The sequence below is a fragment of the Chlorocebus sabaeus genome, chromosome 22, assembly GCF_047675955.1.
Source record: "Chlorocebus sabaeus isolate Y175 chromosome 22, mChlSab1.0.hap1, whole genome shotgun sequence".
Lineage (NCBI taxonomy): Eukaryota > Metazoa > Chordata > Mammalia > Primates > Cercopithecidae > Chlorocebus > Chlorocebus sabaeus.
This window is the reverse complement of record NC_132925.1, coordinates 51,540,021-51,561,929: the sequence shown is the minus strand read 5'-3', so window position 1 is coordinate 51,561,929 and position 21,909 is coordinate 51,540,021. Positions and strand designations below refer to the sequence as shown.

The following is a 21,909-nucleotide window of genomic DNA, read 5'->3' as shown; positions in this document are numbered from 1 at the left end:
CCAGGCATGGTGGCAGGTGCCTGTAGTCCCAGCTACTCGGGAGGCTGAGGCAGGAGAATTGCTTGAACCCAGGAGGCGGAGGTTGCAGTGAGCCGAGATTGTGCCATTGCACTCCAGCCTGGGAGACAGAGCAAGACTCTGTAACCTCCCCCGCCAAAAAAGAATTTTTAAACAAGTGTTTGTTACTTTAAAAAAAGCCAGTTATGGGCCAGGTGTGGTGGCTCACCCAAAGTCAGGAGTCTAAGACCAGCCTGGCCAACATGGTGAAACCCCGTCTCTACTAAAAATACAAAAATTAGCCAGGCATGGTGGTGGGTGCCTGTAATCCTAGCTACTCGGGAGGCTGAGGCAAGAGAATCGCTTGAACACAGGAGGTGGAGGTTGCAGTGAACCGAGATCATGCCACTGCACTCCAGCCTTGGCAACAGGGTGAGACTCCATCTCAAAAAAAAAAAACGACGACCAGTTATGGATTGGACTGGAACCAATACAATTTGTGTGTGTGTGTGTGCCAGTGAAGCCTGGGCAACATGTCGAAATCCCATCTCTACAAAAACACAGAAAAATTAGCTAGGCATGGTGGCATGTGCCTGTAGTCGCAGCTACTCAGGAGGATCACCTGAGCATAGGAAGGTCAAGGGTGTGGTGAGCCGTGATTGTGCCACTGCATTCCTGCCTGGATGACAGACTGAGATCCTGTCGCCAAAAAAAAAAAGCGCCAGTGAAATGAGGAAATCAAGGGACTGAAGGTCTTCTGACATCTTCTAGGAGGCTCTGAAGTCCACCAGAGCTAGTCCACAAAGACCCCAAATGCTTGATGGTACTTAAGGCACCTCTCGGGCTACTTCAGGTTCCTCATCTTTCAAGCAGGTTGTGTCTTACCGACAACCATAAAAATCAGTAAGAGTTGTGCTGTAGCACATTTTGAGCTTCCGCTCACTGTCTGTTAACCACCACTATGTTACCATTCATCTTACGAAATGAGCATTCCCCATCACAGCTAGCATGCTGGGTCTCCAAGGGAGCTCTGTGGCCGCCACTCAGCCCCAATTCCTCATTTTACAGACAGGGAAACTGAGGTCCAGAGAGGTGGAGGGATGTGCCCCAGGAACTATAAACACTGACACTGACCCGAGGCTTCATGCCACATTGGCCACCACAATACAGCACCCAGCCTGGACAATATAGCACCCAGCCTGGACAATACAGCACCCACCTGGACAATACAGCACCCAGCCTGGGTGGGCGAGTTTTAAGACCACACCATTCTCATCCAAATATGGAATAGAACCTATTCCTATGACTGTTAGATGCAGTAAAAAGCCAGAGACAGCTGCATGGAACACAGAACTCTGTAGAGTGGCACCTCAGGGAAGCCAGTCCATCCCCCAGAACAGAAATGTTTCCAGATAAACAAAGCTGTTCTTATCAAGTGCCAAATTATCTTTAAAATTCCAACCATTTTCCACAGAAACCACTTGTGAATTTGGGACGTGCCATCTCTTACTAAACAAAGTAAATGGAATGAACTAAGGATTGCTGGAGGTGATGTAGGGTTGTCCACCCTGACCTAGGTCTGTGGCCCGGGTTTCCTGCGTGATACTGAACTGCTCAGGCACCACCTGTATTGTAATCTAGCTCCTGCCTGTCTTTCCAGCCTCATTCCCAGCTGTGATCCCTACAACACAGCCACTCCCAGAATGCACCCTGCACTTCCCAGCCCCAGTGCCTTTGTTTATCCTGTTCCTACTTCCTGGGTTGTTGCTCCATCTGATTGGCAATGTCTTATTCAATCTTCAAAGCCCAGTTCAAATGTTTCTTTCTCTTTAAGGCCTCCCCTAATCCCTCTACCCCCAGGCAGAGCAAGAACCCCTTACTTAAGACTGTGGGCACCTTGAAGGTAAGGACCATTGCTCTCCATGCACCTTCCCGGTGGTGGGGCCCAGACACTGCCACTGTGCTGTGTAACTGGCCTGGTTCCAGACAGCTACCATAGCCCTAGGGGAATTCATCCCAACCACAATGGTACTTGGGTTGGCCAAGACCCCAACCATGACTAAGATTAAAGCAGCCTTACCCCACTTACCCTGATGTGATTATTAGGCATTGCATGCCTATATCGAAATATCTCCTGTGACCCATAAATATATACACCTACTGTGCACCCACAAATATCAAAAATTAAATAAACACAGTGGCCTTAATGGTAAAGTCTGAAGGAGCCACCAAGACCCAGTGCTGCCCACCCATTGTTCAGATGAGGCAGCTGAGGCTCACAGAAGCAGGGAGCACTTCCCCAAGTCACACTGGGACACATCCAAGAGCTGGTTATCTGGCTTCCTTTCCCCAGCTCCTTCTGCACTGCTAAGACCTAAGACCCATTGTGGTTTGAGGTGTCAGGAGGCTCTGTTTTCTTGTGGTCTTTAGATGAATACAAATTAGATGCAGCTGTTATGGTGCCATTAGTTGACAAATGGACTCACACAGGCTGAGGATGCATGGGAAAGACCCTGAGGGAGGAGCTGCAATAAAGAACCACACAGCTAGGACACAGCATCCCACGCAAGGAGAAACGAAACCCAGCATGGGTACAGGTGGCTCTGCCAGGGCTCTGAGGAGCCTGGCACATGATGGGTGCTTGGTGGTTGGTGAGGGTTTTCTTTAGCACACAAAACAGCCAGGAATGGTCACCTCCTCCAAGAAGCCCTCCAAGCCTGGATCCCCAGAGCACTCCATGATTCTAGGTCCTCGGTGACCAGTGCAATCCCTGCCACACAGGGAATGCTGGTCTGTTGTAAACATGAAAGAAGGTGGTAAGAATATGCTTGTCACATCCCTCATCAGTCTGGCTGCTCTTGTGGCCACACCCCATCCCTCCTGGTCTCCCTGCAGAGCCCAGCTAGGTGAGCTGGACTGCCTGTCCCAAATCCAGGGGCAGGGCCTGCAGAGAACAGTCCTGTGGTGTCCGAAGGGCAGCTACTTGAGTTATGGGTCTCTATTCGAGTGGAAGGGAAATGCCCATTTGCCAGCTTTCCCGCAGGATTCAAGGGGCAAGACAACTTCAGGAGGAAATTCCACTGAGCTGCTGCCTCCATCGGTAGAGGACTCTTCCCTAAACTCCCCCCATCACACTGCCATCACCCTTCTCATTCAGGTGCCTGCTAGCCCCCGCCGACAATAAAAAATGCCCCCACTTCAGCCCTTCATACTCATTCCTCCTTCCCTGGTAGGTGGCACAGGGAGCCACAGCAGCACCCTCAGGGAGTGAGGACACTTGTGCTGGGTGGGCTTGGACCCCTGGGGCACAGCTCCTGGAACAGGGCTCCAAGCTCCTGCAGGTGTCGCCCGTGAGCTCTCTGTGCCCCAGATGGAAGAGGCAGGCCTGTGGGCAGCAGGCCCAGCAGATATCCCAGCCCCGCCACGTGACCCCACACAGTTACTATGCTTCCCAGGGCCTCAGCATCTTCAGCCTCAAAGTGGGGATGGTGCCACCTTCCTTGCAGGCTCAGTGTGAAGCTTGGCAATGATACCCATGACTGCCTAGCCAGGGCTGGGCACACACCAGCCCTTCAGAGCCTGCAAGTTCCTCCCCTTGCTTCACTGTGGCCCTGGCACCTTCCATAGGGGCTAAAGTGCAAGAGGAGCCAAGGTGTGCTGAGTGAATAAGCACCCTTTCCAGCCATAGGCTGCATCCCACAATAGGGATGCTCATGGCTTATGGAGGCTCCACGTTCTGGAGCATGATCTTGAATCTTGGGCAAGTGGTTTGGTCTTCCTAAGCCTCCTTTCCCAACTCTCTGCCTCTTCTTGCCTCTTCCTGCAGCCTCCTCTCACAGGGCACACAGTCTGGGCCAGGCACTTTACAGAAGCACCCACACTTAATCCTCAACAACCTTCCATTTTACAGATACACAGACTCAGAGAGGTTGAATAACTTATGTAAGGCCACACAGCTAGTACCTGGCTGAATCAGGGATTTGAGCCCAGGTTCATTTGGTCTCCAAATCACGAACTTAACCATGAAGCTCCACAGTCCCTCTTCCTCCATATCCAAGGTTCTTATTGAATGCAGGTTCTGTGCTAAATGCACGACAGGTCATCTCATTTAAGGCTCACAATGGAACTCTAAGGTAGGGACTATTCTATCTGTCCATCCAGAAAAAGAAACCAAGGCTCAGAAAGGTTAAGGAATTTGTTTAAGGGCAAAGAGCTAATGAGGGATGAGAACCCAGGACTGAGTCCCAGGTTCATTCTTACAACACTATTCCATTTGACCTTCAAGGCCCAGGAGGAAGACCTCTGCAGGGAGAAAGTCTCCGCCTTGGCTGATGTGTGAGTAACCAAAGCAACCTTAGCATCTGCCCCCCAAGGGCCTGCAGAGGCAGACTCCTGGCTCAGCTCCCTTCTTGGCTGTATAACCTTGGGCATCACTTCTCTGAGCCTCAGTTTCCTCCTCTGTGAAACAGAACTGAATAATAATCCATGTCTCTGAGGTTGCCGAAAAGAATTCAGTGTGCCATCTGGTGCTTGGCCTCAGCGGTGCTCTGCTTACACCCAGCCTGCTCCCTGAACCCCACTCCCAGACGGTATACCACTTCCCACTTCCTTTGCTGCACTCTCCTCCTAGGGTCTGCCCTGGCCCTCTGGAAGGGAGTGACACTGGGGAAAAGCAGGAGGGGGGCAGCAGTGGCCGCCCCAGGAGGGACTCTGCCAGCCCTGCTGAGCGTGCCCTGCTGAGCGTACCCCACAAGTCCAGGCGGGGTCACAGTGGGGGAGCGGTCCTTGCCTTTTCCCCACCTTTTCCCCGGCTGCCTGCGCCTCGCCATTCCTCACTCAAGAAAGCACATCCTCTGGTGGAGCCAACATTTACAGGGCCCCTTGCAGATCCCCCAGGAGCCTGGGACCAGAGCAGAATTGGGTTCTGCAGCTTCTAAGCCCCGCCCTCAGGTCTAGAGTCTGGGAGAGAGACAGACCTCATACGTGAAGAGCTCTAAGACAATACACACATGCTCTGTCACTTCTTCCTTGGGACTTTCCTGAACCTTCATCCACATTCTCTCTGTCTCATCAATTCGCTTTAAAGCCCATCTCACAGTCCATCATTATCTGGCTTAATCACTTGTGTACTCACTGTCACTTCCACCAGAATGTAGCTCTGCAACTTTGTTCATTTGCCACTGTATCCCCTGCCTCTAGACGGTGCCTGGTCTATAGCAGGTGCTCAATAAATGTCTGCTGGACAGGCAAATCACACTGATCCAGATTCACTCTGGTTTAGGGACCACGCACAGCACTAAGGCAGGTCTCCTTCCCTCTCTCCATGCTCATCCTTGTCTCAATCTCAGCAATGCCCTGCACCCCACCCCTCTTTATACCATACAGAGATTCGGGAAGGGCTGGAAATGGTTTTTCAATATCACTTGATTCTCATCTCTAGTGTGCTAGGGGAGCCCAGTATTTAAAGGAACCCATCAGCTAAAGATTTTATTTAAAAGGAGGTGCCAGGCTGGGCACAGCGGCTCACGCCTGTAATCCCAGCACTTTGGGAGGCTGAGGCAGGCAGATTGCTTGAGCCTAGGAGTTAGAGACTAGCCTGGGCAACATGGCAAAACCTCATCTCTACTAAAAATATAAAAAATTAGCCGGGTGTGGTGGCACATGCCTGTGGTCCCATCTACTAGGGAGGTTGATGTGGGAGGATCACCTGAGCCCAGGAGTTCAAGGCTGCAGTGAGCCATGATTGCACCACTGCACTCCAGCCTGGGCAACTGTGTAAAATCTTGTCTCAAGGGGAAGGAAAAAAGCGCCATCACTTTGGCAAAATGAATGGCCATCCTTGATATACTTGGGTTTCTTTCCTGGTAGCTTTACCCAAACTGGGGCTTATCTGCATATGAAAATGGGTGGAGAAACTGAGGGAATCTAGAAAAAAATATAAACAGAAAGCTGCAAGGGCTTGCCCTCCTTCAGAACATCTCACCTGGATGTCACTAGCTTAGACGCTGTGGCAGGGCCGGGGCTGCATTCCTGGTAGCTGTTGGGGAGACAGTCTGCTGCGTTTTACATAGTGAGTTCACACCAAAGAACAGCTCCCAAGGGAGTGCAGGGCCTCTGCTGTAATGAATAGATACGTTCATTTATAATAAGTGCTGGGGTCACCTGTTTTGTAAATGGATGCCATAAAGTGCTCCTAAATTAACAGTGTCTCCTAAGTGAGTTAAATATTCCCTTTTGCAGTCTTCTTTATGTTATTGATTTAAACACCTTCTTTTGTCCCAGTGGAAGGAAGACCTGACCCAACTCCACTGATTCAGAATTAATGGAGGCAGGACATGTGTGACGTGTGATTCACTGTTTGAATACATCTGTCACTGAGAATGTGTGCATTCCTGAATGTGCTCAACAACTTCCCAGCATACCTTCCCACCTACTATGTGTTAGGCACTAAGCATCTCAGAGGCTGCAGATGTGGGCCCTACCCTCAGGAAACTCAGTTGGGTATGGGGAGTGAAAGTAATTCACAATTGGCGTCAGCCACATTCCTGCATGAGTTCATGTAATCCTGACAGCAATTCTACAAGGTGCGGATTGTTTTCTGATTTATCACAGATGCCTTGAAGCCTAGAGAAGGTAAGTAATTTGCCCTAAAACACACAGCCCATGTGTGATGAAGCTGGGATTACAGCCCAGTAGGCCAACACTCAGCCTGTGTTCCTTGCACTCCAACAGTTGTCCTCAAAGTGGGGTCCTAGAAACAGCAGCAGCAGCAGCCTCAGCTGGGAATCATTTGAAATGCAAATTCTCACCCTCCAGATGATTGTAATACCTGCTGCAGTTTAAGAATCTTTGGACAGGGCCAGGCGCGGTGGCTGACGCCTGTAATCCCAGCACTTTGGGAGGCTGAGGTGGGCGGATCACATGGTCAGGAGTTCGAGATAAGCCTGGCCAATATGGTGAAACCCCATCTCTACTGAAAAAACAAAAAAAACTACAAAAATTAGCCAGGCATGGGGTGGCGCCTGTAATCCCAGCTACTTGGGAGGCTGAGGCAGGAGAATCGCTTGAAACCAGGAGGTGGAGGTTGCAGTAAACGGAGATTGCACCACTGCACTCCAGCCTGGGCGACGGAGTGAGACTCGGTCTCAAAAAAAAGAAAAAAATTTTTTTTGCATGACAGGAAGCCACTAAATGCAGTAATAGGAGCAACCTGGTAGAGAGGCAGGAATGACTGCTACCTGGTGGAGTAGGGAAGGCTTCCTGTAGGAGTTGATGCCTCTCTTGGGATTTGTGGCATGAATGGGAATTCACTGGGTGGCCCAGCAGAAGAAAGGCATTGCGGGTACATGAAGTGGCAAGGGCAAAGGCTTGGTGAACTTGGGAAAATATTCCTGTAGTTCTGCATCTACGTGGGGCATGAAGTGTGGGGACGGGTGCGCTGTGAGGCATGAGGCCAGTGGACCGAGCAAAACCTTCATCCTGTGAGCGTGTAAGCAGGAGTGGAAGTGACCTGGGTTTAGTTTCCCAACAACCACATAGCACCTGTATACTTATCAATTACTTAACACTCTTCATTCTATCAAGGAAACTTTATATCTGGTCCATAAGTGCAAAGCCAGCCTCACTAAGCGTAAATTGAATTCTCCCATGAAAATAAATCAACAAAAACAAAACACTGTTATAAACTCCTGCTTTGATCCTGTTATCAGCCCCATCCCTGAGGCTTGCTGTGTCTTGTTTAGAACAGAGATTAGCAAGCACAGAGAATCCACATAACAGGAGGCCGCCAATAAAACAGAAGCATGCTTTTTAACATCCTGATAGGGACCGAGATACAGACATAGCGCTGCATGAAAAAGGTAAGCTGAAGAATGCTGGATTTGGGTTACAGAAAAGGTGGACGTGCGCACGCATGCACGTACGCACACACACTCTAAGGTGTCCCTGGACAGCGGTTGTCTCCGGGGAGGGGAACAGGATGTGGAAGGGCGTGATGCACGGCTCACTGTGTACCCTTCTGTATGTTTAACTGTTGAACCATGTGACTGTATTACTCCCTATATAATCAATACATCGCATTAAGCCTTTGTGGGTGATAGAGACGTTAAAGGTCTGTTAGCATGCTGACCCTCCTGTCTGATGTCATCAGAAGGGCGGAAAGAGCACTGGAAGGAGAACTCTCTCCCGTGTTCCAGGTGGTATGCTCCGTGTCACCGAGAGCTGAGCCCGTGACTCACCCGGAATTGTTTCGCGGCCTGGATCTCATACTTCCTGAAACCCTGCTTGGTGGGTAACAAGGATCTAAGAATCCATTTTGCACAACAAAAAACAGCATACTCAAGCAAAAAATGATTTCCCGGCTACCTGAGGTGGGGGAAGTCAGCCTGGTGCCAGGGGCATGCAGCAGGGGGGCTGCCACGTCCTGTTCCACTCTTCCTGGGAACAAGACTTGGCTGCTGCCCCACTGTGTGCCTCCTGAGCTGTGCAGAGAGGAGGAGAAGTGCTTGGACCCAGGAGCACCTTCTGCACAGGGCAGGTGTAAGGGGCTGCACCCATGTTATTTTCTGTAATACTCCCGCCACCCCTTCAAGTGGGCCCTCTTAGTCCACAGGAAACAGAGGCACAGAAGGGTTAAATGACTCACCTCCAGGCCACTCAGCTGGTGATGACAGAGCTGGGAATCCAACCTGTGTGCCCATGCACTGGACAAAGTCTAGGAGCCCCTGAGCCAAGTCAGCCTTTGGCTGGTGTGAGAACCTGACCCCACGAACTAAAAGTGTTCAGCCTTGAGACCCAGACAGACCACTCCAGGCTCCTGGAGTTGATCCATGACGAGCATCCCTCATGCAACACAATCCACAGACAATTGTTTCTCTAGCAATTTCCATAAATAACTGTAATTTATGGGTTAATAGCAAAGATATCAAGGTATGGAACCCCCTGGAGTGTTAGGAACACGATTTGTAACTACAACAATTTGTTCAACATGCCAGCTACATCTTCAGTAATTACTACCCTGGTTAAGGATAATTCCCTGCCATGCACGGGGAGGGGAGGTCAGGAAGGAGGGGCTGGGATGGGACCTCGGCTGTGTTCTGCTGTGTTCCTCACTTCCTCGAGGCCCTTTCCTCTTCCTAAGAGCCCTCCTGTTCTCTCCCGTTTTGGGCCTCGCCTGGTCCGCCAGGCATTTGGACCTGGTGAGCCTCTCACTGTCCAGCCCTGCCTGCAGGGACCCAAGTAGGGCTGCGTGGATACTCCTTCCTGGGAGGGGCACTGGGAGCACCGTGACAACCATGGCTGTCTTAGCCGATCCTGCCTCTCTCCCTCAGGAGGCACCCTGCTCCATTACACTCCTTCCCTCTGCACTTCGGTGAGAGGAGCCCATCAATTCCCCTTTCCGCTAAGCAGTGTTCAGGTGAGTATCTGTCAACTGCAACCCAAGTGTCCTGAGAGATCGATGCAGAATGGAGGCTTGCCTCATCTGATGGATGAACAAGGCCCCACAGCACCCACTCCAAGGGCAGTGGAGGGGTGAGGCTTGGCAGGGTCGTGCTTAGGGGGAGTGGGAGCCAGGGTTTGAATCCTGGCTCTGCCACTTCCTAACTGTGTTGCTTTGGGTAAATCACAGAAACTCTGAACTTCAAATTCCTTCCCTATAGATGAGGATAATAATATCTACCTCATAGGGTTGAGTCACTGATAAAGTTAGCTATATGAGGTGTCAGACTGTGTGTATGGTATTGCCACATTTGTGTTTAAAAATGGGGGGATAACGTATATTTCTAGGCATTTGCTTATGTATACGTGAAACTGTCTGGAATCGGACACAAGAAACTAACAACATGAGATTTCTCTGGGGAGGAGAACCGGCTGCTGGGGGACTAGTGGTTTCGTCACAATTCCCCCATTCCCTTCCACTCCCCAAGGAGAAACAACAGGGAGAACTTTTCACCATATACCCTTTTGTATCTTTTGAAATGTAAATAAACATGTTAGAAATATACACAAAGCTAGAATGAAAAATTACCATTAAAATTATTCTTTATCATAGAGAATTGTGAAGTATGATTGCAGAATTAGCTGTGAACTCTCTCTCATATATACATGCTAATGCCAGGCTGACAAAGGACACCCGGAAGAGCCAGCTGTGGAGGACCTGCCTCCCACTGCCTGTCCCCTCTGCAGCAGCTTGGTGAGCCTCGAGCCCGCCATGGGGGTGGGAGTGGGTGAAACCAGCCCTCATCCTCTTCCCCATCTGCACCCTGAGCACTTGCCTCCTGGCACCCCACAAGGGGCCACTGCTGCCTGTTCCATAGATGGGGACACTGAGACCCCAGGTCACAGGCTGCAACTGGAGGTCCCCAGACAGCTCTGGCCCCAGATGGATTATGTGTGACCTGAGCTGCATTTGGGGCTTCTTGTGAAAGCTGGATGCACTGCCACATGGGGCCCACATGAGTTCCTGCCTGCCCACCTGGGACTGGTGCTGAGTCAATGTGGTGTCTTGTTAGCAGGTTAAGCACTGTTCTGCCAAAATTCCCCCCATTCTCTTTTGCCCCCCATATTGGAACCCACCATCAGTTGTCCTTTAGCATTTTATCAAACACGCTTAAAAAAATACAGGCCGGTGGTTCTCCAGCTTTTTGGTGTCAGGCTCCCTGTACATTCTTGACTGAGGATCCCAAAATTGTTCATGGGTGTGGTATCTATTGCCATTTACCATATTAAAAAAGTAAAATTAAGACATCACCAACCTTGAGACATCTTTATAGCAAAAGCCTCAGTCTATCTGCCAACATGTCAGGTAGCCTCTAGAATATTCTACAGCACACTTGTGCAAGAATGATGGTGATAAGGCAAACAACAGCTTGTTGTTGTTGTTGTTATATAAATGGTTTGAACTCCCTGGACCACACTTTGAGAAACGTTGCCATTAAAGAAAAAAACGTTCTTAGCCACAACCAATGCCAGCACCCATGCCATTTGCCTGGCCCCTGTGGGTGTCTAAGTCTAAGCCCTCTTCTAGAAAGAGAGAGAGAGGAACACGCTCTGGGTCCTATAGGCAGAACTGACTGGGGGGTCCCCTTTCTAGTCCTGGTGGCTGAGGCTGCATGACCCTGCTCAGCACCACAGCTTGCAGCCCCTAGTACTGACAGGAAAGAGCTGCCTGCCTGTGGTGGGGCCGTTGTTGGTCACTTCAGGGGACCTGAACAAAACAGCATCAGCCCCCATGCGCTGTGTGCCTGCCATGTGCCAGGCACTGGAGGAAACCGAGGCTGTTTGAGAAATCACTAGTCCAAACGTTCCCAGCTTGCAAGAGACAGTGGCAAGGTGCTGGCCCAGGTACCCCTGTTCTGAGGCTGCAGAGGGAGGCCCTGGCCATGGTAACCAATCTTCAGCAAGGTGCAGTTGTCTGCCTTCTCTGGGTGCTTGTGTGTCGGATGGAGGGTGAGGAGTGCTAAGGCTCACTGGGGCTCCTGCAGGCCTTCCCCACTGTAACTCACTTGCACCTGCCTCTCCTATGAGACAGGGACGTTATGGCTGGCATTCCGCTGGCCGCAGCTGCATAACCCAGACCTGAACTCGGGTGCTCCAGCATCTAAGGCCCATCCTCTGCAAAGGGGGGTTTCACCCAACCTTCCCCAGGTTGGGCATGGTGGCAAATTTAGATCAGATTAAAAAGACAGCTCAGGGCACAGCTGGTAGAGCAGTCCTCGGAGGGGAGGAAAGGTGGCATGGTGACAACTGCAGTCTGAGTGCTGGTTTGGGAGCGGGTGAGGAGCAGGGGGAAGCATGGCTCACTCCTGGCCTGACCAAAGCGATCCCCAGCCCCACCTCTCACTGGGTTGGTCCTGGCAGATCCAGCCCACCCACCACCTGTCACCCTGCTGGAGAACTGCAGCCTGGCCTTCCCAGCCCTCAGACAGAGTGGCCAGGATGAAGTGATGCCCCAGCCTTGAGCAGGGTGCCCAGAGGGGGTGCTGAGCCAACCCCTGGAGCCCACTCAGCCCCCATTCTACCTTCTTGGCTCAGCTCCTTCAGGGACGCCTGGGTTGACCTCATAGGCCCCGCTGGGCAATTCCTCCCAGCACCTGGGTGATGCTGTTCAGGGGACAATTTCCCTTTCCCTCTCCTCTCTGGACAGCTCCATGAGGATAAGAATAAGGTTGTCTGACATACCCCACTTATGCTCAGCTCCAGCACGGCGCCTGGCACAACTACCTGCTGGAGAAATATTTGTGGATGAAATGAATATGCCCAGCTCATATGTGTCCCTGTCCCCAAATTCACATGTCTTTAAAAATAAAGCACCCACCTTCAAGGGGGCAGGCATAGAGATAGGGGCCTTTCATACTTTGTTCTGAGGGATAGTAACATGGCAGACAGATGGTCTGCACAGAGTTGTCCTGACCCAAGGTATAGAGAGCCAGAAAAAACCGGAACTGAGATGGGGAGCCAGGCCTGACCCTGCAGCCCCCAAGGCCAGGCCCATGGTCCAGTTCTCTCTGAAATTCACCAGGCTGAGTCTAACTCAAGTCGCTCACATGGATCGGGGAAGGTGTTTGGAGTTTCCTTTCCCCTGGGGTTACCAGCAGAGTCCCTGGAGGGAGATTCTAGACAACTGAGCACAGGAAGACCACAGGGAGATAGGGAGGAGATCCCATGCCTTTGCTAGTGAGCATCCTCAAGTCTAGTTTCACCATCCACATGTAGGGCCCCTGTGTAAATTTGTAAAAGGCGCCCTCTTCTGGTGGATACAGCCCCAAAGGACCATGGCTTAGCTAGCAAGAGTGCCGCTGTTCCTCTGCTAACTGCCCTCGTGCAGGGCACAATCTGAACATCTGTACATTTGGGAGTGCCTGGAGTTCTACCACACAGGGTGACAGTGACTGTGTACCTGCCACCCTCCCAACGCCAACAGTAAATGCTGCTCCTCCTTTCAGGGGGCTGGGAGGCCTAAGGGCCATGCATGCACAACCCGTAGCCACATGGAACCACCTGCTGCCTTCCTGGGGAAGGATAAAGCCCCACCCCTCAGCCCCCTACGAGATTTACTTGAATAAAGATAAGTCGCTTACAGGTCCAGAAGTCACAAGATCAAGAGAGAACATGTTAGCCAGACTTAGCACTGCCTTCAGCTGCCTCCCAGTGCACCATTAAAACTTTTAAAGCAATTACATTTTTAAGTAGTTAAATTTTTCAGGAAATCAAGACCCCATCCCTACATTACAGGTTTTAGCCCAAGTGGGCTAAGTGAGGTATGGTTTGCTTGGGTCTTCAAGCGGGCATACCGTCGGCCCTCTCACTGAGGCTGCCACACACGCTGGGCTCCCACACTGAGTCAGGAGCCCAGAGAAAGCCAGGGCTGGCTCAAGGTCACCCAATGGCCAGCTGGCAGCCAGGCTGGGCCTGAGTCAGGTCCCCAGGCCCCGCCCTTGCTCTAGACCCAGATCTGCTGGATCCTGGGGGTGGGGGAGCTGGTCTCCAACTCGGGCCTTCACTGGGCACAGAGACACCGTTCTTTACTGCTCAACAATCCCCCCCCACCACCACCGTTTGCCCTGTGCCAGGCTGCAGCCTTCCCTAAGTCCTGCTGACAAGGAAAATCTGGTGCCAGCACCCACAAATATGTGTGACTTCTGGAGGGAGGCAGCAGCCTGGGTTCCCCAGCCTGGAGTGGGTGAATTTAAAGGACGGGTGGCAGGGGGGGTCACTAGATAGGGGGTCACCAAACTGCCCAAATATGTCTGGGGTGGAGGGTGATAAACGTTTATATGTTTCTGACCAGATACCCGAAAAATGCTTTCCATGTTTGTTCTGGGAGGGGGTGGGGCACATACGTAGTCTCCACTGCATATTCTTTTATAATGTTTAACATTTTCATCATGGGCCTGTATTTCCTAAGCAAATACTAAATTCATAGATTTAAACCTATACATAAATGGCCCAGGCAGAAAAGAAAGAGACAGGAGCTCAGAATTTCAGAAGATGAAGGGACCCCAGACATTGACCTTCTCTGTAAAAACGAAAGCTAGGGTTGACTGAGTGCCCATGGGCTTTGCCTGGTGGCCCATTTTGTTTTGTTTTGTTTTGTTTTGAGACGGAGTCTCGCTCTCTCGCCCAGGCTGGAGTGAGGTGGTGCGATCTCGACTCACTGCAAGCTCTGCCTCCTGGGTTCACGCTATTCTCCCACCTCAGCCTCCTAAGTAGCTGGGACTACAGGCGCCTGCCATCACGCCCGGCTAATTTTTTTTATTTTTAGTAGAAGCGGGGTTTCACCATTCACAGGATGGTCTCGATCTCCTGACCTCATGATCCACCCACCTCGGCCTCCCAAAGCGCTGCGATTACAGGTGTGAGCCACCGCGCCTGGCCATTATTGGGCCCTGTTTTTAAAGCCCTTCTTTACCATCTCATTTCAGCCTGAGTGACCTGAGGAGGGAGATGCTATTACTGACATCTTCCATGCTACAAACGAGGAAACGAAGCAAGGTCGCCACAGGCTGGACCACCGAGTCCAAGTCATACCCACCAGCCAAGGCTGACGGCATGCTACAGGGAGGGCTACGTCACAGGCTGGGCTGGGACCTGAGGCTCTGGATCTTGCTCTTTGTCCTGACTTTTCCCCCAGAGGCCTAGAGTTCCCTGGAGCCCCAGGTAGCAGCAGCCCTGTGCCAGAGGGAATGTGCCTCGTCAGACAACTGAGAGTTCCCAGACAACAACTGAGAGTTCCCCAGGGGCCAGGAGCAGAGCCTGCAGCTTCCTCGGGGTCACACAGGCAGACTACTGAGATGCAGGTGGCCATCCTCAGCCCCCCTGTGAGCCTCAGTTTCCTTATCTATGAAACAGGTGAATCTTTCCTACCTTGGAAGGCAGGGGTAATGATGGCCCTGGATGAGGTATCTGACACACAGAGGTGCTCAGCACACACTCATTCCCTTCCCTTCTCCCCTGCCTGGTGAACCTGAGTGGGAGGTCCGTCCTCTCCTGGCTGCGTCCTGCCAGGCCAGGCATGGGGCACTGCCTGGGGAAAGGCACCAGGGTCTAGGGGGCATGCTAAGAGCTGGCAGTGACCCTCCCACCCAGGGGCACATACTAGGCACTGAAGAGGATGAGGAGCTGGGACGGGAACTGGGCGGGCAGGGTGCCAGTGCGCATATGTGAGCTCATGTGTGCTCCTCACAGGAGACTGAGACCCGGTAGGGGCTTGCTGTGGGCTGTGGCATCTCCCAGATCTCAGCTGCCCCAACAGACCAAGATAGAAGGAGCTTGGGAGGGGACATTTTACTTTCCAGCTAGAGACACTAATAGTGGGGCTAGTTCATCCCACCCTTCCCTTACCTTGGTCCAGTGCTGTGGGTGGACAAACAGCCGCAGCCTGGCCGGCTTCTCAGGCCTCCTCTGCTGCCCACACAGATGAGCTCCCTCAGCCTTCCCCCAGCTGGTGCTGCGGCCAGTGTGGGTCATAAACCCTGAGCCCCTGCTTAATCCGCCAGCTCCCGAGTCAGCGCCAGCCAGACACGTGACACTGCAGCCTCACGGACCTGTTTGGCAGGAGCAGCAGCTGGTCCCGATGGGGGTGGGGAGGGCTGTCTGCCTCGCCCTCGGGCCGTCCCTACCACCTCCCAGCCCACAGCCTGCAGTTGGGCCCCTGCCAGCCTTGTAGCGAGAGGTATGGTACGTGCTGGGGGCAGTGCAGGTAGGGAAAAGAACACAGTTCTCACCAAATGGTGCCGGGCCACCTGGGAATGGGTATATGTGTGCACATGGGGCCATGCATATCCACACATGTATGTGTGTCAGAGAAAGAGAGACCATAGATGAAAATCTATTCCAGGCGGATTAAAGACCTAATGTGAAAGGTGAATAAGGAGAATCTTCATGACTACAGGGTAGGAATGAGTTTCTCAAAACACGAAAAATGTTAATAAAGTGAGAAAGTTGACTACTTGAATTAAGAACTCTGAAATTGAGAAGTTTATCCCAAGACCCTGTAAAGAATGAAAAAGGCAGGCTGGAGGGAGGGAGAAGATATCTACAATGTGGATTAACTGACGAAGGATTAGAATCTGGAGCACCCAAAGAACTCTCCAAATCGTAAAGAAATAAAAAGACAGCCCAAGATGGGTGAAAGGCATGAACAGGCACTCCACCAATGATGAAATCCAAACAGCCAAAGGACAAACAAAAGACCCCCAACCTCATCGGGGAGATACAAATTCAAACCACAGCAAGAAACCATTACCCACCCACCAGGTGAGTGAAAACGACAAAGACTGACAATGCCCAGGGCGGGGTTGGGGCAAGGCTGTGTGCTTGCTTTACAGCCAGTATGTGCCCCAGAGACAGCTCATGCCATGTGTGCTGGGACACAGGTTCAAGAGTAACAGCCCCAAACTGAAAACAACCCATGTGGTCCATCACAGTAGACGGCATAAATAAGCTGTGGCCTGTCGATACAATGAAATACTATTTATTTAAAAGGACAGCCAGGCGCAGTGGCTGTAATCCCAGTGCTTTGGGAGGCCGAGGCAGGCGGATCACTTGAGGTCAGGAGTTTGAGACTAGCTTGGTCAACATGGCAAAACCCCATCTCTACTAAAAATACAAAAATTAGCTGGGCGTGGTGGTGGGCACCTGTAATGCCAGCTACTGGGGAGGCTGAGGCAGGAGAATTACTTGAACCTGGGAAGCGGAGGTTGCTGTGAGCTGAGATTGTGCCTCTGAACTCCAGCCTGGGTGATAGAGCGAGACTCTATCTCAAAAAAAAATAATAATAATAAATAAAAGAAAAATAAAAGAATGAACAACAACTCATAGTATAGGTGAATCTCGCAGATGCAACTTTGAGCAAAAGGAGCCAGACCTGAACAAACATCCACAGCCTATTTATATTCAGCTAAAAAATAATAAAAACAAAATTATATTGTAAAAAGCTGTTCTATAGGTGGTACAACAGGAAGGGCAAGAGGGATGTTATTAGCACAAAGTCAGGACGACGACAATCTCTGAGGAGTAGACTGGGAAGGGGCACGTGGGGGCTTTGGGTAAGGCTCAGTCTCTTGACCCAAGCAGTGGTCGCACTCATATTCTTCCTTATTTTTCTTTAAGCTATGCATGTTTGTCCTTGCACCTTTCTCTGTGACAGGTGACCACATATAAAACAGAAAGGTACACGTGATAAGGGTGGGGAAAGGCACAGACCCCAAGCTGTGACTGCAGAGCCACTAGGCAGCAGCATCCGAGCTGGAAGGGCTCATCTTGCTCTCTTACTTCACAGACAAGAACTGACGATCAGAGACAGGAAGGAACTTGCCCAGTGTTGCAAAGCAAGTTAGAAGCCAGCAGGGCCAAGACTAAAATCTAGGTTTGGCAAAGCCCAAACCAGGGCTCTCCTCTCTGGTCTCTTTGGAAGAGTTCTTCCATTGCAAATCACATTTAACACCAACTGGAGCAGATGGGCTGATTTTAGCATTTAGCACTGCAAAATTATTGTTTGCTTATGTATTGTGGGTCTCTTGCCACTAGAATAAAAGCTCCCAGAGGGCATGGTTTTTGGTCTCTTTTGCTCCAGTGGTAACCCCAGCACCAAAAGCAAAATCTGGCACACAGTAGGTGCTCCATAAATATTTGCCGAATGAGTAAATGAATGGAGCTGATGCTTCTATTTGCACTTTGAGATCCCAGAAATCCCTGGTGGCTTCTGTGATATCCCAAAGGAGAGAACAAAAAAAAACAACTGTATGATACTGACACACTTTCACAGAATTATCTTCATAACTGCCTTAGGAGGCGGGTACCATCATCACCCCATTTGAACAAGGAGAAAACAGGGAGGCCTAGTGACTTGTCCAAGGTCATGCACAAAGCTAGGAAGTTGACAGCTGGGATTCGAACCCAGCCCAGCTGTCTTCAAGCACCCCTAGGATCACTGAACTGGAAGCACAGAAAGGCTGAACCCCATCCATGACTCTGAAGCCCCCAAAAGGCTGGCTGGCCCTGGGCCACTCCATACACCTAAGCTTACCAGGATCTGTGGAATTTAGGCCCTCTTGTCCTCACCCGCCCTCAGCCCTCCTGACTGCTGGTTCTGACTTGTAAAGTGTGTTCCAGTCTCTTCCAAACTCTCAGCCCCCAGTAAGGAAGTGGGTAGGGATTAGGTACCCCATGATAAAGATGGGGAAGCTTTGGCTCAGGGAGGGGAAGGGACTTGTCCAGAGTAATAAAGCGTCCGGCTCTCTGACCTAAAGGCCTCCTAAGTTGGAGTGATAGACAGAGACCCCAGCTGCTGTTCAAGGATTAGCCGTAAGACGCTCAATTTTCTTCCTGGTTCCTTTTATAACAAACCCTGAGGCCATTTGGATGAGCCCCAAACCTGGTCCTAGTTCAGCATCTGGCTGAGCTGAATAATGAAATATTCCCATAATACTCCTCGGCACTTGGCTTTATTAAAACACATTGGCACTTTTAGCATTGTTACAAACCTGCATTACTATCCTGATAGCTTTCCACCAAGTCCTTGGATCATTGAAAAAACAAAAAATAAATCGTTGGCTCTGGGAGTCTCGGAGCTAAAATGGTCCTGCAGGGTATCTCAGCTAACTGAAATTTGTGAATCCTCCACCTGGTCTCACTCTGCACACCTTCGGTGAGGGGAACTCACTGCCTTCTAAGGCAGCCTGTTCCTTGTTTGGATTCAGCTCAGTCTCAGTCAGGCACAACAAGAACTTATATCAGCCCCCGGCACTAGGGATGAAGTAGTGCCTCAGGCCCCACTCTGCCCTCAGGGAGTTCACAGTCTGGAAGAAGAAATTAGGTAAGCACAACCGGATAAGGCATGACGCAGGCCAGGGTTACCTTCTAAAGAGACAGCAGGTAAGGCCCAAGCTGTGTGTACAGAGGTCATTAGCCCCCACAGCCAGCTTTCTATGTTGTCACACACAGCACGCAGGGATTTATTTGGGTCAGCTTGGACTCTGTGCACTTGAGTCTGAAGCCCTTCCCAGAGGAATGCCACCCTGAGGGTGTCTGGTTACACAGACTGGTACACTGCTGGGGCTCTGGGGCAACCGAGCAATGCTGAAAGGACAATCGACAGGGTGCTGCATCCTACATCATTCCAGCTGGCCTGTGGGATTGACACTGTTTTAATATTATGCTTTGAGAACCATCATACAAGGGAATGATGGGTTTGTGGTTTTGCAGATGAAATGGGAAATACATGTGAGAGCCCCTGTGATCCGGTCTAGCATGGAGTAGATGCTTAGAAAAAAATGCTCATTGGGTTTGCACTGCAATCCTGCTGGATTAGAAAGCCACATACACAGTTCTCTGAGTCACAGTTCTCTAAGTCACTGAGAATTTAGCAGCCTGCTTCCTGCTTTTCCAAGCTGACGCTTGCTATGATGGCCCCACTGAATAGCCCCGAGGCAGGTGGTGAGAGGGAGTCTGGAAGACTGGTGTATGACCAGGGGTCTAAAGTCAGTCCCTACCTGCACCCCGCTTTACACCGCCCTTCCGTTCAGTGATAATGGTATCCCCGCGGGGAAGATTCAGGGACTCAGGGCAGGCTTTGCCAAAGAGGTATCATGGATGAGGATGATGGAGGATGAATTGAGTTTGCCAGGTGGCGGGGGTGGGGTGTTCATTCCCGCAGGAGCCAAGGCAGGGCGAGGCGGGGCCCAATGGAAAGGTAGGGGGCTCCAGAAAATGCTGCTCCCACAAGCAGGTTTGCATCTCACTGCATGGTGGTAATGAATGCTGGTCTGAGCTACGGCAGTGCGTGGGGCCCCAGTCCACATGGACCTCATCAACAGAATGGGCTTTTGCCAGCCTCTTGCACTCGAGAAACACCTCCTGATAGGAATGAGCAGCCCCCCACTCCCCACCCACCTAATTATGAGGGGCAGGGGGAGCCATGAGGGCTCCGGCCAACTCTCCTACCAGAGGCCAGATTCGGACTCCCTGACCAGCACAAAGGCAGCTCCAGCTTGCACAGCCCAGAGATGGGCAGTTTCCTACAAGAACAAAGGATGGCTGTGTTCTTGGCTGGGGACACTTAGGTGCTTAGGTCCACCCCCTATACCAATGGCTGAAACTGTGTGCAAGAAAGTTGGGGATACAAATGGTCCCAGTTCTTCTGGCGTGGCCTCGGCACTCCCCTCTGGACAATGGGGAAGGGAGCATGACTAAAACCAAGGGTGGTGGTATGGGGACAGCAGGCATGGGACAGGCAGGGCAGGGCAGGTTGGTCAGCACAGTGGCTGGAAGGGCGGGCTGCCATGGCCCTTTAAGCAGCCTTGAACGAGTGGCAACTCCAGTCACAAGACCCAAGATTACCTAATGTTTGCAAACCGTGCAGGAGACAGTCCCCTGCAGAGGTGAGCACAGGCCCCCTCCCTTGTCCCTTCACTGCAGAGACCTCTGAGGGGACACCGAGTCCTCTAAGCATTCCCCAGGAAGCAGCTCTCTCAGGATGACTGGGTTGCTGGAGAGCTGGGGACAGGGCCCCTCGGCTCTGAATATGCTGTGTGACCTTGGACACATCCCTGCCTCTCTCTGGCCTCAGTTCTCCATCTCTAACACAGTGGGGTGGCTCCGGGATGCTCCCTTCAGCACTGATGCTTAATGGCTGGGCTGTGGGCATTGTGGCCACCCCAAGTCACCTCTTAGTTTATCTTTTCCTGTGGGGGGTGGGAGGAGGTGGCACGGCTAAGGCAGTTTCTCTTCTTTACCCTTAAACCTGGCTTCTGAGCTCTAATTGCACATGGCTTCAGCAGCCTGGCCATCTTGCCAACTGTAATGAGGAGCTCGGCATCATACTGGGAACAGGGGAGGGTGACCAGAAAGCCAATTCCTGTGTCACCTTAATTCAGAGTTGTTCAGAGGGGGTTGCATAGGCCAGTGTGTCTAGTGGAGCCTGACCACAAAATGGAACAGTGGCTCATCAAAGTGCACAACCAGACCCCTGCTCCCAGTCCAGGACAGGTCCCTCCCACCACAGATCACTGGGCATGCTCAGAGCAACACTCACAAAGCTGACCAGGCAGAGCCGACTGCTGTCCTTGTGAGCCTCATCTCCTGGACAGGGCCAGGGGGAGGGGACACACACTGTCACCTTTCTGCTCCCTTTACTCCAGGAACAGATCAGCTGTGACAGCTGAGAGCTTGGCAATTTAAAGTGACAACTGCCTGACAGAAACATGGGAGGGGGAGTTCCCCAGGACTCTTAGGGGTGGGGAGAAACTTGACTCACCTCTGCCAACCCACCCTGCCCGCTTAGAGCCCAAGGGCAGGTGGTTTTGTAGCGGCAGGTAAGGGGGGGTGTCCCACACTCTAAGACCCTGGCCCAGGAGTGTCCCATCCTCAGCTGGCAGGTGGGACAGGTTTCCAACAACAACCCCCATTACACCTCATCCCCCTGCTGCCTCCTGCCCCCTATGGGTCAGGGTCCAGAGGTCGCCAAGGCTGTTCTGGTCCCCAAGACTGCTCCCTAAGCCAACTCTCCTGGGGGTCTGACCGGGAGAGCTCCCTCCACCCCAAGACTGAGAACCAGTCTCTTCCCCACGTGGTAATGGCAGGAGGGGCTGCCCAAGGTCACACGGGGTTGGGAGACAGGGACAGGGCCAGGTTGGACCCAGCCCTCCAGCCCTGCCAAAGCTTCTCCCTCCCTCCGAAAGCGCGTCCTTGTGGCTCCCAGCGAATTCCTGAGATGCCTCAACCTCCCGCCCGCGGCTCGGGACCCTGGACGCGGTGGCGGGATTTCTCCGCCTGGAGGCAGCAGCGGTGGTGGGGGCGGGGTGGGGGTGGGGAAGAGAAGCAGGGTAGTGCGGAGTCGGGGTCTGGGGAATGCTTGCCAGGCGACCCTCGGGGTCTGGATTCACGCACCCTCGCTTCGGGGAGGCAACCAAC

At 51.9% G+C, this 21,909-nt stretch overlaps 1 protein-coding gene across 8 annotated transcripts in view; it reads right to left on the bottom strand.

The window, feature by feature from the left end:
* Positions 1-21,909, bottom strand: part of IQSEC1 (IQ motif and Sec7 domain ArfGEF 1) — a 391,698-nt gene that overhangs the window by 75,126 nt on the left and 294,663 nt on the right. Inside the window, exon 1 of one of the 8 annotated variants that reach the window (XM_007985289.3) lies at positions 15,340-21,747. The exons of 6 other annotated variants lie outside the window; for them this stretch is intronic. The gene's annotated coding sequence lies outside the window, so the exon portion shown is untranslated. Of the gene's footprint in view, positions 1-15,339; positions 21,748-21,909 lie in introns of those variants that run through there. One more of the 8 variants, XM_038003517.2, reaches the window with a different exon arrangement.